Raw genomic sequence first — 14,084 nt, forward strand, 5'->3', positions numbered from 1 at the left:
TGTGCTTTGCTTAGCCACTGCAAGCAATGACAGCTCAATACCAGAGCAGCGTAAAGCTTGATTTCTGCCACTGAAAGTGCATCTCGGTCATTTGCGTGGGACACCACCGGTCAAGCTTCTCAAGCATCCTGCCAGTGGTGGACCCATGGGGCACTGCTCTCAGGATCTCCATAACCTGCTTCTTGCTGACAGCCTCCCATATGGTCTAGCGGTTAGGATTCCTGGTTTTCACCCAGGCGGCCCGGGTTCGACTCCCGGTATGGGAAGACTAGCCTTTTCTACATAGAACTCCCGATTCCGTTTCTGTTGCATTTACATTTTGAGAAAAGCCTGAATTTCCCCACATTGTTTCCCTTGGGGCCCCGGCGGCCCCATGCAGTCTGTCCGTGTTTCAGGCTCCCGATTCCTCAGTATGAGGGCTGGACTTGCAAGAAGAAGGGCCGACTACAAGCGGCTTGGGTATGAGGTGCATACCAATGTCTGCGGCTTTCATACCCGAGATCTCGTCTGCACCCACCTTTGAGGCGTGACGTGTCCCCCGCACCCCCCGTCAAGAGAGCAACGGTGGGACCACATTTGGAAAACAGGCCGCCTTGCATTGAAACCGTTGCTGCAAGACGTTAAAGGCCAGAGGAAAGAAGGGCGCCCTGACAGACCGTCATTTCCGCTGACCTCGAGTGTTAAGCGTTCAGTACCTCGGCCAAGGCTAGGGAGAAGACAGAGACTACGCAATCACAATTGGGGTTAAATTAAAAACAAAACGCGCTTCCCCGAGCCAGGTAGGAGTCGAACCTACAATCTTCTGATCCGTAGTCAGACGCGTTATCCATTGCGCCACTGGCCCTCGTGGGTCTGCGCATACCCCTATCCTTCCACAAAAGGGAGGTACTGTGCTTGCCCCCTCCCCACATTACACAGCTCTTTAGAAAATAATGCTACTCTTCATTTCGGAGCTGACTCTCAAGCCGCTTCATCTTCCAGTCCTATCTAGAAAGGAAGGCCCTGAAAAGTTGGCAGCAATTGCAAAGCAGGATTTGCCTTCATTTATTGGGGTTGGGGGGGTGGGGTCAATCGGTCAGGGGCTTACTTCCCCACACACTTCAGGAGCGCCACAGGGACTCTTCTCCAGCCTGCCAATAGGCTGCAGATATTTGCCCCCAGCCAATGCTGCACTTTGGGGGCAAGGGGCAGGTTTCAGGTGGCAAGACGGGCAGCAAAGGGTTAATGAGGCGTGCCCCAGCACTCACGCGCCTCCGAGAGGAACTGCAGACTCTCTTGCCCATTTTAGCAAAAGGGGACCGTCCACCCCTGATGGGGCTCGAACCCCTGCCCCTTCTGTTAGCATGGCCTGCGCCTTCCCCCCTAGGCTAGGGAGGCCATCCCCATGCAGATACCGTCCCGCACTACAGACCCGTCAGCCGCTTTGCCACTCTGCATTTTCAGACGGGAGGGAGTGAGGGAGTGAGGGAGGGAGGGAGGGAGGAAGGGAGGGGGGAGAGGGGAGCTCAAACGCCAGTAGTCAGACGCGTTATCCATTGCGCCACTGGCCCTCGTGGGTCTGCGCATACCCCTATCCTTCCACAAAAGGGAGGTACTGTGCTTGCCCCCTCCCCACATTACACAGCTCTTTAGAAAATAATGCTACTCTTCATTTCGGAGCTGACTCTCAAGCCGCTTCATCTTCCAGTCCTATCTAGAAAGGAAGGCCCTGAAAAGTTGGCAGCAATTGCAAAGCAGGATTTGCCTTCATTTATTGGGGTTGGGGGGGTGGGGTCAATCGGTCAGGGGCTTACTTCCCCACACACTTCAGGAGCGCCACAGGGACTCTTCTCCAGCCTGCCAATAGGCTGCAGATATTTGCCCCCAGCCAATGCTGCACTTTGGGGGCAAGGGGCAGGTTTCAGGTGGCAAGACGGGCAGCAAAGGGTTAATGAGGCGTGCCCCAGCACTCACGCGCCTCCGAGAGGAACTGCAGACTCTCTTGCCCATTTTAGCAAAAGGGGACCGTCCATCCCTGATAGGGCTCGAACCGCTGCCCTTGGTTCTTGCGTGTTCTCTCAAGCTAGTCATTTTTAGATTGGTCTTGGTATTGTGCTTTGCTTAGCCACTGTAAGCAATGACAGCTCAATACCAGAGCAGCGTAAAGCTTGATTTCTGCCACTGAAAGTGCATCTCGGTCATTTGCGTGGGACACCACCGGTCAAGCTTCTCAAGCATCCTGCCAGTGGTGGACCCATGGGGCACTGCTCTCAGGATCTCCATAACCTGCTTCTTGCTGACAGCCTCCCATATGGTCTAGCGGTTAGGATTCCTGGTTTTCACCCAGGCGGCCCGGGTTCGACTCCCGGTATGGGAAGACTAGCCTTTTCTACATAGAACTCCCGATTCCGTTTCTGTTGCATTTACATTTTGAGAAAAGCCTGAATTTCCCCACATTGTTTCCCTTGGGGCCCCGGCGGCCCCATGCAGTCTGTCCGTGTTTCAGGCTCCCGATTCCTCAGTATGAGGGCTGGACTTGCAAGAAGAAGGGCCGACTACAAGCGGCTTGGGTATGAGGTGCATACCAATGTCTGCGGCTTTCATACCCGAGATCTCGTCTGCACCCACCTTTGAGGCGTGACGTGTCCCCCGCACCCCCCGTCAAGAGAGCAACGGTGGGACCACATTTGGAAAACAGGCCGCCTTGCATTGAAACCGTTGCTGCAAGACGTTAAAGGCCAGAGGAAAGAAGGGCGCCCTGACAGACCGTCATTTCCGCTGACCTCGAGTGTTAAGCGTTCAGTACCTCGGCCAAGGCTAGGGAGAAGACAGAGACTACGCAATCACAATTGGGGTTAAATTAAAAACAAAACGCGCTTCCCCGAGCCAGGTAGGAGTCGAACCTACAATCTTCTGATCCGTAGTCAGACGCGTTATCCATTGCGCCACTGGCCCTCGTGGGTCTGCGCATACCCCTATCCTTCCACAAAAGGGAGGTACTGTGCTTGCCCCCTCCCCACATTACACAGCTCTTTAGAAAATAATGCTACTCTTCATTTCGGAGCTGACTCTCAAGCCGCTTCATCTTCCAGTCCTATCTAGAAAGGAAGGCCCTGAAAAGTTGGCAGCAATTGCAAAGCAGGATTTGCCTTCATTTATTGGGGTTGGGGGGGTGGGGTCAATCGGTCAGGGGCTTACTTCCCCACACACTTCAGGAGCGCCACAGGGACTCTTCTCAAGCCTGCCAATAGGCTGCAGATATTTGCCCCCAGCCAATGCTGCACTTTGGGGGCAAGGGGCAGGTTTCAGGTGGCAAGACGGGCAGCAAAGGGTTAATGAGGCGTGCCCCAGCACTCACGCGCCTCCGAGAGGAACTGCAGACTCTCTTGCCCATTTTAGCAAAAGGGGACCGTCCACCCCTGATGGGGCTCGAACCCCTGCCCCTTCTGTTAGCATGGCCTGCGCCTTCCCCCCTAGGCTAGGGAGGCCATCCCCCTGCAGATACCGTCCCGCACTACAGACCCGTCAGCCGCTTTGCCACTCTGCATTTTCAGACGGGAGGGAGTGAGGGAGTGAGGGAGGGAGGGAGGGAGGAAGGGAGGGGGGAGAGGGGAGCTCAAACGCCAGTAGGCAGGCAGCCTTGCTGTCTGCTGCCTACCGGAGCTGCTGTGTGCAGCGCCCACAAGCCTCTCAGCGCTTGCCTGTGTGCAGCAGCACCCTTCACACTTCCGCCTGTCGCCCCATGACAGGTGGGGGCGGGGGCTTGGGCACACGAGAGAGCCTGGGAGGGACAGCTCGCACTCCAACCAGTGATCCCAAAACCCACTCTCTCTGGCCCTAATCCTGTCTCTCTTTCTTTCCTTCTTTCCTTCCTTTCTTTCCCTCACTTGCTGTTTTTTCTTTCTTTCTTTCTTTCTTTCTTTCTTTCTTTCTTTCTTTCTTTCTTTCTTTCTTTCTTTCTTTCTTTCTTTCTTTCTTTCTTTCTTTCTTTCTTTCTTTCTTTCTTTCTTTCTTTCTTTCTTTCTTTCCTTGCTTCTTTCCTTGCTTCCTTTCTTTCTTTACCACTTACCTTTTGTCTTTCTTCCTTTCTTTCTCAGGCAGCCATCATTAGACAAGTCTTGGTATTGTGCTTTGCTTAGCCACTGCAAGCAATGACAGCTCAATACCAGAGCAGCGTAAAGCTTGATTTCTGCCACTGAAAGTGCATCTCGGTCATTTGCGTGGGACACCACCGGTCAAGCTTCTCAAGCATCCTGCCAGTGGTGGACCCATGGGGCACTGCTCTCAGGATCTCCATAACCTGCTTCTTGCTGACAGCCTCCCATATGGTCTAGCGGTTAGGATTCCTGGTTTTCACCCAGGCGGCCCGGGTTCGACTCCCGGTATGGGAAGACTAGCCTTTTCTACATAGAACTCCCGATTCCGTTTCTGTTGCATTTACATTTTGAGAAAAGCCTGAATTTCCCCACATTGTTTCCCTTGGGGCCCCGGCGGCCCCATGCAGTCTGTCCGTGTTTCAGGCTCCCGATTCCTCAGTATGAGGGCTGGACTTGCAAGAAGAAGGGCCGACTACAAGCGGCTTGGGTATGAGGTGCATACCAATGTCTGCGGCTTTCATACCCGAGATCTCGTCTGCACCCACCTTTGAGGCGTGACGTGTCCCCCGCACCCCCCGTCAAGAGAGCAACGGTGGGACCACATTTGGAAAACAGGCCGCCTTGCATTGAAACCGTTGCTGCAAGACGTTAAAGGCCAGAGGAAAGAAGGGCGCCCTGACAGACCGTCATTTCCGCTGACCTCGAGTGTTAAGCGTTCAGTACCTCGGCCAAGGCTAGGGAGAAGACAGAGACTACGCAATCACAATTGGGGTTAAATTAAAAACAAAACGCGCTTCCCCGAGCCAGGTAGGAGTCGAACCTACAATCTTCTGATCCGTAGTCAGACGCGTTATCCATTGCGCCACTGGCCCTCGTGGGTCTGCGCATACCCCTATCCTTCCACAAAAGGGAGGTACTGTGCTTGCCCCCTCCCCACATTACACAGCTCTTTAGAAAATAATGCTACTCTTCATTTCGGAGCTGACTCTCAAGCCGCTTCATCTTCCAGTCCTATCTAGAAAGGAAGGCCCTGAAAAGTTGGCAGCAATTGCAAAGCAGGATTTGCCTTCATTTATTGGGGTTGGGGGGGTGGGGTCAATCGGTCAGGGGCTTACTTCCCCACACACTTCAGGAGCGCCACAGGGACTCTTCTCCAGCCTGCCAATAGGCTGCAGATATTTGCCCCCAGCCAATGCTGCACTTTGGGGGCAAGGGGCAGGTTTCAGGTGGCAAGACGGGCAGCAAAGGGTTAATGAGGCGTGCCCCAGCACTCACGCGCCTCCGAGAGGAACTGCAGACTCTCTTGCCCATTTTAGCAAAAGGGGACCGTCCACCCCTGATGGGGCTCGAACCCCTGCCCCTTCTGTTAGCATGGCCTGCGCCTTCCCCCCTAGGCTAGGGAGGCCATCCCCATGCAGATACCGTCCCGCACTACAGACCCGTCAGCCGCTTTGCCACTCTGCATTTTCAGACGGGAGGGAGTGAGGGAGTGAGGGAGGGAGGGAGGGAGGAAGGGAGGGGGGAGAGGGGAGCTCAAACGCCAGTAGTCAGACGCGTTATCCATTGCGCCACTGGCCCTCGTGGGTCTGCGCATACCCCTATCCTTCCACAAAAGGGAGGTACTGTGCTTGCCCCCTCCCCACATTACACAGCTCTTTAGAAAATAATGCTACTCTTCATTTCGGAGCTGACTCTCAAGCCGCTTCATCTTCCAGTCCTATCTAGAAAGGAAGGCCCTGAAAAGTTGGCAGCAATTGCAAAGCAGGATTTGCCTTCATTTATTGGGGTTGGGGGGGTGGGGTCAATCGGTCAGGGGCTTACTTCCCCACACACTTCAGGAGCGCCACAGGGACTCTTCTCCAGCCTGCCAATAGGCTGCAGATATTTGCCCCCAGCCAATGCTGCACTTTGGGGGCAAGGGGCAGGTTTCAGGTGGCAAGACGGGCAGCAAAGGGTTAATGAGGCGTGCCCCAGCACTCACGCGCCTCCGAGAGGAACTGCAGACTCTCTTGCCCATTTTAGCAAAAGGGGACCGTCCATCCCTGATAGGGCTCGAACCGCTGCCCTTGGTTCTTGCGTGTTCTCTCAAGCTAGTCATTTTTAGATTGGTCTTGGTATTGTGCTTTGCTTAGCCACTGTAAGCAATGACAGCTCAATACCAGAGCAGCGTAAAGCTTGATTTCTGCCACTGAAAGTGCATCTCGGTCATTTGCGTGGGACACCACCGGTCAAGCTTCTCAAGCATCCTGCCAGTGGTGGACCCATGGGGCACTGCTCTCAGGATCTCCATAACCTGCTTCTTGCTGACAGCCTCCCATATGGTCTAGCGGTTAGGATTCCTGGTTTTCACCCAGGCGGCCCGGGTTCGACTCCCGGTATGGGAAGACTAGCCTTTTCTACATAGAACTCCCGATTCCGTTTCTGTTGCTTGCATTTACATTTTGAGAAAAGCCTGAATTTCCCCACATTGTTTCCCTTGGGGCCCCGGCGGCCCCATGCAGTCTGTCCGTGTTTCAGGCTCCCGATTCCTCAGTATGAGGGCTGGACTTGCAAGAAGAAGGGCCGACTACAAGCGGCTTGGGTATGAGGTGCATACCAATGTCTGCGGCTTTCATACCCGAGATCTCGTCTGCACCCACCTTTGAGGCGTGACGTGTCCCCCGCACCCCCCGTCAAGAGAGCAACGGTGGGACCACATTTGGAAAACAGGCCGCCTTGCATTGAAACCGTTGCTGCAAGACGTTAAAGGCCAGAGGAAAGAAGGGCGCCCTGACAGACCGTCATTTCCGCTGACCTCGAGTGTTAAGCGTTCAGTACCTCGGCCAAGGCTAGGGAGAAGACAGAGACTACGCAATCACAATTGGGGTTAAATTAAAAACAAAACGCGCTTCCCCGAGCCAGGTAGGAGTCGAACCTACAATCTTCTGATCCGTAGTCAGACGCGTTATCCATTGCGCCACTGGCCCTCGTGGGTCTGCGCATACCCCTATCCTTCCACAAAAGGGAGGTACTGTGCTTGCCCCCTCCCCACATTACACAGCTCTTTAGAAAATAATGCTACTCTTCATTTCGGAGCTGACTCTCAAGCCGCTTCATCTTCCAGTCCTATCTAGAAAGGAAGGCCCTGAAAAGTTGGCAGCAATTGCAAAGCAGGATTTGCCTTCATTTATTGGGGTTGGGGGGGTGGGGTCAATCGGTCAGGGGCTTACTTCCCCACACACTTCAGGAGCGCCACAGGGACTCTTCTCAAGCCTGCCAATAGGCTGCAGATATTTGCCCCCAGCCAATGCTGCACTTTGGGGGCAAGGGGCAGGTTTCAGGTGGCAAGACGGGCAGCAAAGGGTTAATGAGGCGTGCCCCAGCACTCACGCGCCTCCGAGAGGAACTGCAGACTCTCTTGCCCATTTTAGCAAAAGGGGACCGTCCACCCCTGATGGGGCTCGAACCCCTGCCCCTTCTGTTAGCATGGCCTGCGCCTTCCCCCCTAGGCTAGGGAGGCCATCCCCCTGCAGATACCGTCCCGCACTACAGACCCGTCAGCCGCTTTGCCACTCTGCATTTTCAGACGGGAGGGAGTGAGGGAGTGAGGGAGGGAGGGAGGGAGGAAGGGAGGGGGGAGAGGGGAGCTCAAACGCCAGTAGTCAGACGCGTTATCCATTGCGCCACTGGCCCTCGTGGGTCTGCGCATACCCCTATCCTTCCACAAAAGGGAGGTACTGTGCTTGCCCCCTCCCCACATTACACAGCTCTTTAGAAAATAATGCTACTCTTCATTTCGGAGCTGACTCTCAAGCCGCTTCATCTTCCAGTCCTATCTAGAAAGGAAGGCCCTGAAAAGTTGGCAGCAATTGCAAAGCAGGATTTGCCTTCATTTATTGGGGTTGGGGGGGTGGGGTCAATCGGTCAGGGGCTTACTTCCCCACACACTTCAGGAGCGCCACAGGGACTCTTCTCAAGCCTGCCAATAGGCTGCAGATATTTGCCCCCAGCCAATGCTGCACTTTGGGGGCAAGGGGCAGGTTTCAGGTGGCAAGACGGGCAGCAAAGGGTTAATGAGGCGTGCCCCAGCACTCACGCGCCTCCGAGAGGAACTGCAGACTCTCTTGCCCATTTTAGCAAAAGGGGACCGTCCACCCCTGATGGGGCTCGAACCCCTGCCCCTTCTGTTAGCATGGCCTGCGCCTTCCCCCCTAGGCTAGGGAGGCCATCCCCATGCAGATACCGTCCCGCACTACAGACCCGTCAGCCGCTTTGCCACTCTGCATTTTCAGACGGGAGGGAGTGAGGGAGTGAGGGAGGGAGGGAGGGAGGAAGGGAGGGGGGAGAGGGGAGCTCAAACGCCAGTAGGCAGGCAGCCTTGCTGTCTGCTGCCTACCGGAGCTGCTGTGTGCAGCGCCCACAAGCCTCTCAGCGCTTGCCTGTGTGCAGCAGCACCCTTCACACTTCCGCCTGTCGCCCCATGACAGGTGGGGGCGGGGGCTTGGGCACACGAGAGAGCCTGGGAGGGACAGCTCGCACTCCAACCAGTGATCCCAAAACCCACTCTCTCTGGCCCTAATCCTGTCTCTCTTTCTTTCCTTCTTTCCTTCCTTTCTTTCCCTCACTTGCTGTTTTTTCTTTCTTTCTTTCTTTCTTTCTTTCTTTCTTTCTTTCTTTCTTTCTTTCTTTCTTTCTTTCTTTCTTTCTTTCTTTCTTTCTTTCTTTCTTTCTTTCTTTCTTTCCTTGCTTCTTTCCTTGCTTCCTTTCTTTCTTTACCACTTACCTTTTGTCTTTCTTCCTTTCTTTCTCAGGCAGCCATCATTAGACAAGTCTTGGTATTGTGCTTTGCTTAGCCACTGCAAGCAATGACAGCTCAATACCAGAGCAGCGTAAAGCTTGATTTCTGCCACTGAAAGTGCATCTCGGTCATTTGCGTGGGACACCACCGGTCAAGCTTCTCAAGCATCCTGCCAGTGGTGGACCCATGGGGCACTGCTCTCAGGATCTCCATAACCTGCTTCTTGCTGACAGCCTCCCATATGGTCTAGCGGTTAGGATTCCTGGTTTTCACCCAGGCGGCCCGGGTTCGACTCCCGGTATGGGTAGACTAGCCTTTTCTACATAGAACTCCCGATTCCGTTTCTGTTGCATTTACATTTTGAGAAAAGCCTGAATTTCCCCACATTGTTTCCCTTGGGGCCCCGGCGGCCCCATGCAGTCTGTCCGTGTTTCAGGCTCCCGATTCCTCAGTATGAGGGCTGGACTTGCAAGAAGAAGGGCCGACTACAAGCGGCTTGGGTATGAGGTGCATACCAATGTCTGCGGCTTTCATACCCGAGATCTCGTCTGCACCCACCTTTGAGGCGTGACGTGTCCCCCGCACCCCCCGTCAAGAGAGCAACGGTGGGACCACATTTGGAAAACAGGCCGCCTTGCATTGAAACCGTTGCTGCAAGACGTTAAAGGCCAGAGGAAAGAAGGGCGCCCTGACAGACCGTCATTTCCGCTGACCTCGAGTGTTAAGCGTTCAGTACCTCGGCCAAGGCTAGGGAGAAGACAGAGACTACGCAATCACAATTGGGGTTAAATTAAAAACAAAACGCGCTTCCCCGAGCCAGGTAGGAGTCGAACCTACAATCTTCTGATCCGTAGTCAGACGCGTTATCCATTGCGCCACTGGCCCTCGTGGGTCTGCGCATACCCCTATCCTTCCACAAAAGGGAGGTGCTGTGCTTGCCCCCTCCCCACATTACACAGCTCTTTAGAAAATAATGCTACTCTTCATTTCGGAGCTGACTCTCAAGCCGCTTCATCTTCCAGTCCTATCTAGAAAGGAAGGCCCTGAAAAGTTGGCAGCAATTGCAAAGCAGGATTTGCCTTCATTTATTGGGGTTGGGGGGGTGGGGTCAATCGGTCAGGGGCTTACTTCCCCACACACTTCAGGAGCGCCACAGGGACTCTTCTCAAGCCTGCCAATAGGCTGCAGATATTTGCCCCCAGCCAATGCTGCACTTTGGGGGCAAGGGGCAGGTTTCAGGTGGCAAGACGGGCAGCAAAGGGTTAATGAGGCGTGCCCCAGCACTCACGCGCCTCCGAGAGGAACTGCAGACTCTCTTGCCCATTTTAGCAAAAGGGGACCGTCCACCCCTGATGGGGCTCGAACCCCTGCCCCTTCTGTTAGCATGGCCTGCGCCTTCCCCCCTAGGCTAGGGAGGCCATCCCCATGCAGATACCGTCCCGCACTACAGACCCGTCAGCCGCTTTGCCACTCTGCATTTTCAGACGGGAGGGAGTGAGGGAGTGAGGGAGGGAGGGAGGGAGGAAGGGAGGGGGGAGAGGGGAGCTCAAACGCCAGTAGTCAGACGCGTTATCCATTGCGCCACTGGCCCTCGTGGGTCTGCGCATACCCCTATCCTTCCACAAAAGGGAGGTACTGTGCTTGCCCCCTCCCCACATTACACAGCTCTTTAGAAAATAATGCTACTCTTCATTTCGGAGCTGACTCTCAAGCCGCTTCATCTTCCAGTCCTATCTAGAAAGGAAGGCCCTGAAAAGTTGGCAGCAATTGCAAAGCAGGATTTGCCTTCATTTATTGGGGTTGGGGGGGTGGGGTCAATCGGTCAGGGGCTTACTTCCCCACACACTTCAGGAGCGCCACAGGGACTCTTCTCAAGCCTGCCAATAGGCTGCAGATATTTGCCCCCAGCCAATGCTGCACTTTGGGGGCAAGGGGCAGGTTTCAGGTGGCAAGACGGGCAGCAAAGGGTTAATGAGGCGTGCCCCAGCACTCACACGCCTCCGAGAGGAACTGCAGACTCTCTTGCCCATTTTAGCAAAAGGGGACCATCCACCCCTGATGGGGCTCGAACCCCTGCCCCTTCTGTTAGCATGGCCTGCGCCTTCCCCCCTAGGCTAGGGAGGCCATCCCCATGCAGATACCGTCCCGCACTACAGACCCGTCAGCCGCTTTGCCACTCTGCATTTTCAGACGGGAGGGAGTGAGGGAGTGAGGGAGGGAGGGAGGGAGGAAGGGAGGGGGGAGAGGGGAGCTCAAACGCCAGTAGGCAGGCAGCCTTGCTGTCTGCTGCCTACCGGAGCTGCTGTGTGCAGCGCCCACAAGCCTCTCAGCGCTTGCCTGTGTGCAGCAGCACCCTTCACACTTCCGCCTGTCGCCCCATGACAGGTGGGGGCGGGGGCTTGGGCACACGAGAGAGCCTGGGAGGGACAGCTCGCACTCCAACCAGTGATCCCAAAACCCACTCTCTCTGGCCCTAATCCTGTCTCTCTTTCTTTCCTTCTTTCCTTCCTTTCTTTCCCTCACTTGCTGTTTTTTCTTTCTTTCTTTCTTTCTTTCTTTCTTTCTTTCTTTCTTTCTTTCTTTCTTTCTTTCTTTCTTTCTTTCTTTCTTTCTTTCTTTCTTTCTTTCTTTCTTTCTTTCTTTCTTTCTTTCCTTGCTTCTTTCCTTGCTTCCTTTCTTTCTTTACCACTTACCTTTTGTCTTTCTTCCTTTCTTTCTCAGGCAGCCATCATTAGACAAGTCTTGGTATTGTGCTTTGCTTAGCCACTGCAAGCAATGACAGCTCAATACCAGAGCAGCGTAAAGCTTGATTTCTGCCACTGAAAGTGCATCTCGGTCATTTGCGTGGGACACCACCGGTCAAGCTTCTCAAGCATCCTGCCAGTGGTGGACCCATGGGGCACTGCTCTCAGGATCTCCATAACCTGCTTCTTGCTGACAGCCTCCCATATGGTCTAGCGGTTAGGATTCCTGGTTTTCACCCAGGCGGCCCGGGTTCGACTCCCGGTATGGGAAGACTAGCCTTTTCTACATAGAACTCCCGATTCCGTTTCTGTTGCATTTACATTTTGAGAAAAGCCTGAATTTCCCCACATTGTTTCCCTTGGGGCCCCGGCGGCCCCATGCAGTCTGTCCGTGTTTCAGGCTCCCGATTCCTCAGTATGAGGGCTGGACTTGCAAGAAGAAGGGCCGACTACAAGCGGCTTGGGTATGAGGTGCATACCAATGTCTGCGGCTTTCATACCCGAGATCTCGTCTGCACCCACCTTTGAGGCGTGACGTGTCCCCCGCACCCCCCGTCAAGAGAGCAACGGTGGGACCACATTTGGAAAACAGGCCGCCTTGCATTGAAACCGTTGCTGCAAGACGTTAAAGGCCAGAGGAAAGAAGGGCGCCCTGACAGACCGTCATTTCCGCTGACCTCGAGTGTTAAGCGTTCAGTACCTCGGCCAAGGCTAGGGAGAAGACAGAGACTACGCAATCACAATTGGGGTTAAATTAAAAACAAAACGCGCTTCCCCGAGCCAGGTAGGAGTCGAACCTACAATCTTCTGATCCGTAGTCAGACGCGTTATCCATTGCGCCACTGGCCCTCGTGGGTCTGCGCATACCCCTATCCTTCCACAAAAGGGAGGTACTGTGCTTGCCCCCTCCCCACATTACACAGCTCTTTAGAAAATAATGCTACTCTTCATTTCGGAGCTGACTCTCAAGCCGCTTCATCTTCCAGTCCTATCTAGAAAGGAAGGCCCTGAAAAGTTGGCAGCAATTGCAAAGCAGGATTTGCCTTCATTTATTGGGGTTGGGGGGGTGGGGTCAATCGGTCAGGGGCTTACTTCCCCACACACTTCAGGAGCGCCACAGGGACTCTTCTCCAGCCTGCCAATAGGCTGCAGATATTTGCCCCCAGCCAATGCTGCACTTTGGGGGCAAGGGGCAGGTTTCAGGTGGCAAGACGGGCAGCAAAGGGTTAATGAGGCGTGCCCCAGCACTCACGCGCCTCCGAGAGGAACTGCAGACTCTCTTGCCCATTTTAGCAAAAGGGGACCGTCCACCCCTGATGGGGCTCGAACCCCTACCCCTTCTGTTAGCATGGCCTGCGCCTTCCCCCCTAGGCTAGGGAGGCCATCCCCATGCAGATACCGTCCCGCACTACAGACCCGTCAGCCGCTTTGCCACTCTGCATTTTCAGACGGGAGGGAGTGAGGGAGTGAGGGAGGGAGGGAGGGAGGAAGGGAGGGGGGAGAGGGGAGCTCAAACGCCAGTAGTCAGACGCGTTATCCATTGCGCCACTGGCCCTCGTGGGTCTGCGCATACCCCTATCCTTCCACAAAAGGGAGGTACTGTGCTTGCCCCCTCCCCACATTACACAGCTCTTTAGAAAATAATGCTACTCTTCATTTCGGAGCTGACTCTCAAGCCGCTTCATCTTCCAGTCCTATCTAGAAAGGAAGGCCCTGAAAAGTTGGCAGCAATTGCAAAGCAGGATTTGCCTTCATTTATTGGGGTTGGGGGGGTGGGGTCAATCGGTCAGGGGCTTACTTCCCCACACACTTCAGGAGCGCCACAGGGACTCTTCTCCAGCCTGCCAATAGGCTGCAGATATTTGCCCCCAGCCAATGCTGCACTTTGGGGGCAAGGGGCAGGTTTCAGGTGGCAAGACGGGCAGCAAAGGGTTAATGAGGCGTGCCCCAGCACTCACGCGCCTCCGAGAGGAACTGCAGACTCTCTTGCCCATTTTAGCAAAAGGGGACCGTCCATCCCTGATAGGGCTCGAACCGCTGCCCTTGGTTCTTGCGTGTTCTCTCAAGCTAGTCATTTTTAGATTGGTCTTGGTATTGTGCTTTGCTTAGCCACTGTAAGCAATGACAGCTCAATACCAGAGCAGCGTAAAGCTTGATTTCTGCCACTGAAAGTGCATCTCGGTCATTTGCGTGGGACACCACCGGTCAAGCTTCTCAAGCATCCTGCCAGTGGTGGACCCATGGGGCACTGCTCTCAGGATCTCCATAACCTGCTTCTTGCTGACAGCCTCCCATATGGTCTAGCGGTTAGGATTCCTGGTTTTCACCCAGGCGGCCCGGGTTCGACTCCCGGTATGGGAAGACTAGCCTTTTCTACATAGAACTCCCGATTCCGTTTCTGTTGCATTTACATTTTGAGAAAAGCCTGAATTTCCCCACATTGTTTCCCTTGGGGCCCCGGCGGCCCCATGCAGTCTGTCCGTGTTT

General features: G+C 54.6%; 13 non-coding genes across 13 annotated transcripts; 7 read left to right on the forward strand and 6 right to left on the reverse strand.

Moving 5' to 3' along the window:
* The first annotated feature begins 194 nt into the window (after positions 1-194).
* TRNAE-UUC (transfer RNA glutamic acid (anticodon UUC)) lies at positions 195-266 on the forward strand. Its single transcript has one exon. It is a non-coding gene; the product is annotated as a tRNA-Glu (tRNA).
* Positions 267-771: 505 nt separating this feature from the next.
* TRNAR-ACG (transfer RNA arginine (anticodon ACG)) lies at positions 772-844 on the reverse strand. Its single transcript has one exon. It is a non-coding gene; the product is annotated as a tRNA-Arg (tRNA).
* Positions 845-2,284: 1,440 nt separating this feature from the next.
* TRNAE-UUC (transfer RNA glutamic acid (anticodon UUC)) lies at positions 2,285-2,356 on the forward strand. Its single transcript has one exon. It is a non-coding gene; the product is annotated as a tRNA-Glu (tRNA).
* A 505-nt stretch (positions 2,357-2,861) lies between these two features.
* TRNAR-ACG (transfer RNA arginine (anticodon ACG)) lies at positions 2,862-2,934 on the reverse strand. Its single transcript has one exon. It is a non-coding gene; the product is annotated as a tRNA-Arg (tRNA).
* A 1,364-nt stretch (positions 2,935-4,298) lies between these two features.
* On the forward strand, positions 4,299-4,370 carry TRNAE-UUC (transfer RNA glutamic acid (anticodon UUC)). Its single transcript has one exon. It is a non-coding gene; the product is annotated as a tRNA-Glu (tRNA).
* A 505-nt stretch (positions 4,371-4,875) lies between these two features.
* Positions 4,876-4,948, reverse strand: TRNAR-ACG (transfer RNA arginine (anticodon ACG)). The gene has a single exon. It is a non-coding gene; the product is annotated as a tRNA-Arg (tRNA).
* Positions 4,949-6,388: 1,440 nt separating this feature from the next.
* TRNAE-UUC (transfer RNA glutamic acid (anticodon UUC)) lies at positions 6,389-6,460 on the forward strand. The gene has a single exon. It is a non-coding gene; the product is annotated as a tRNA-Glu (tRNA).
* Positions 6,461-6,969: 509 nt separating this feature from the next.
* On the reverse strand, positions 6,970-7,042 carry TRNAR-ACG (transfer RNA arginine (anticodon ACG)). The gene has a single exon. It is a non-coding gene; the product is annotated as a tRNA-Arg (tRNA).
* Positions 7,043-9,088: 2,046 nt separating this feature from the next.
* TRNAE-UUC (transfer RNA glutamic acid (anticodon UUC)) lies at positions 9,089-9,160 on the forward strand. The gene has a single exon. It is a non-coding gene; the product is annotated as a tRNA-Glu (tRNA).
* A 505-nt stretch (positions 9,161-9,665) lies between these two features.
* On the reverse strand, positions 9,666-9,738 carry TRNAR-ACG (transfer RNA arginine (anticodon ACG)). Its single transcript has one exon. It is a non-coding gene; the product is annotated as a tRNA-Arg (tRNA).
* Positions 9,739-11,796: 2,058 nt separating this feature from the next.
* Positions 11,797-11,868, forward strand: TRNAE-UUC (transfer RNA glutamic acid (anticodon UUC)). The gene has a single exon. It is a non-coding gene; the product is annotated as a tRNA-Glu (tRNA).
* A 505-nt stretch (positions 11,869-12,373) lies between these two features.
* Positions 12,374-12,446, reverse strand: TRNAR-ACG (transfer RNA arginine (anticodon ACG)). The gene has a single exon. It is a non-coding gene; the product is annotated as a tRNA-Arg (tRNA).
* A 1,440-nt stretch (positions 12,447-13,886) lies between these two features.
* TRNAE-UUC (transfer RNA glutamic acid (anticodon UUC)) lies at positions 13,887-13,958 on the forward strand. Its single transcript has one exon. It is a non-coding gene; the product is annotated as a tRNA-Glu (tRNA).
* Positions 13,959-14,084: the final 126 nt, after the last annotated feature.

This window comes from Ambystoma mexicanum, unplaced genomic scaffold, assembly GCF_040938575.1.
Source record: "Ambystoma mexicanum isolate Mex_15411 unplaced genomic scaffold, UKY_AmexF1_1 Mex_scaf152, whole genome shotgun sequence".
NCBI classification, from domain to species: Eukaryota; Metazoa; Chordata; class Amphibia; order Caudata; family Ambystomatidae; genus Ambystoma; species Ambystoma mexicanum.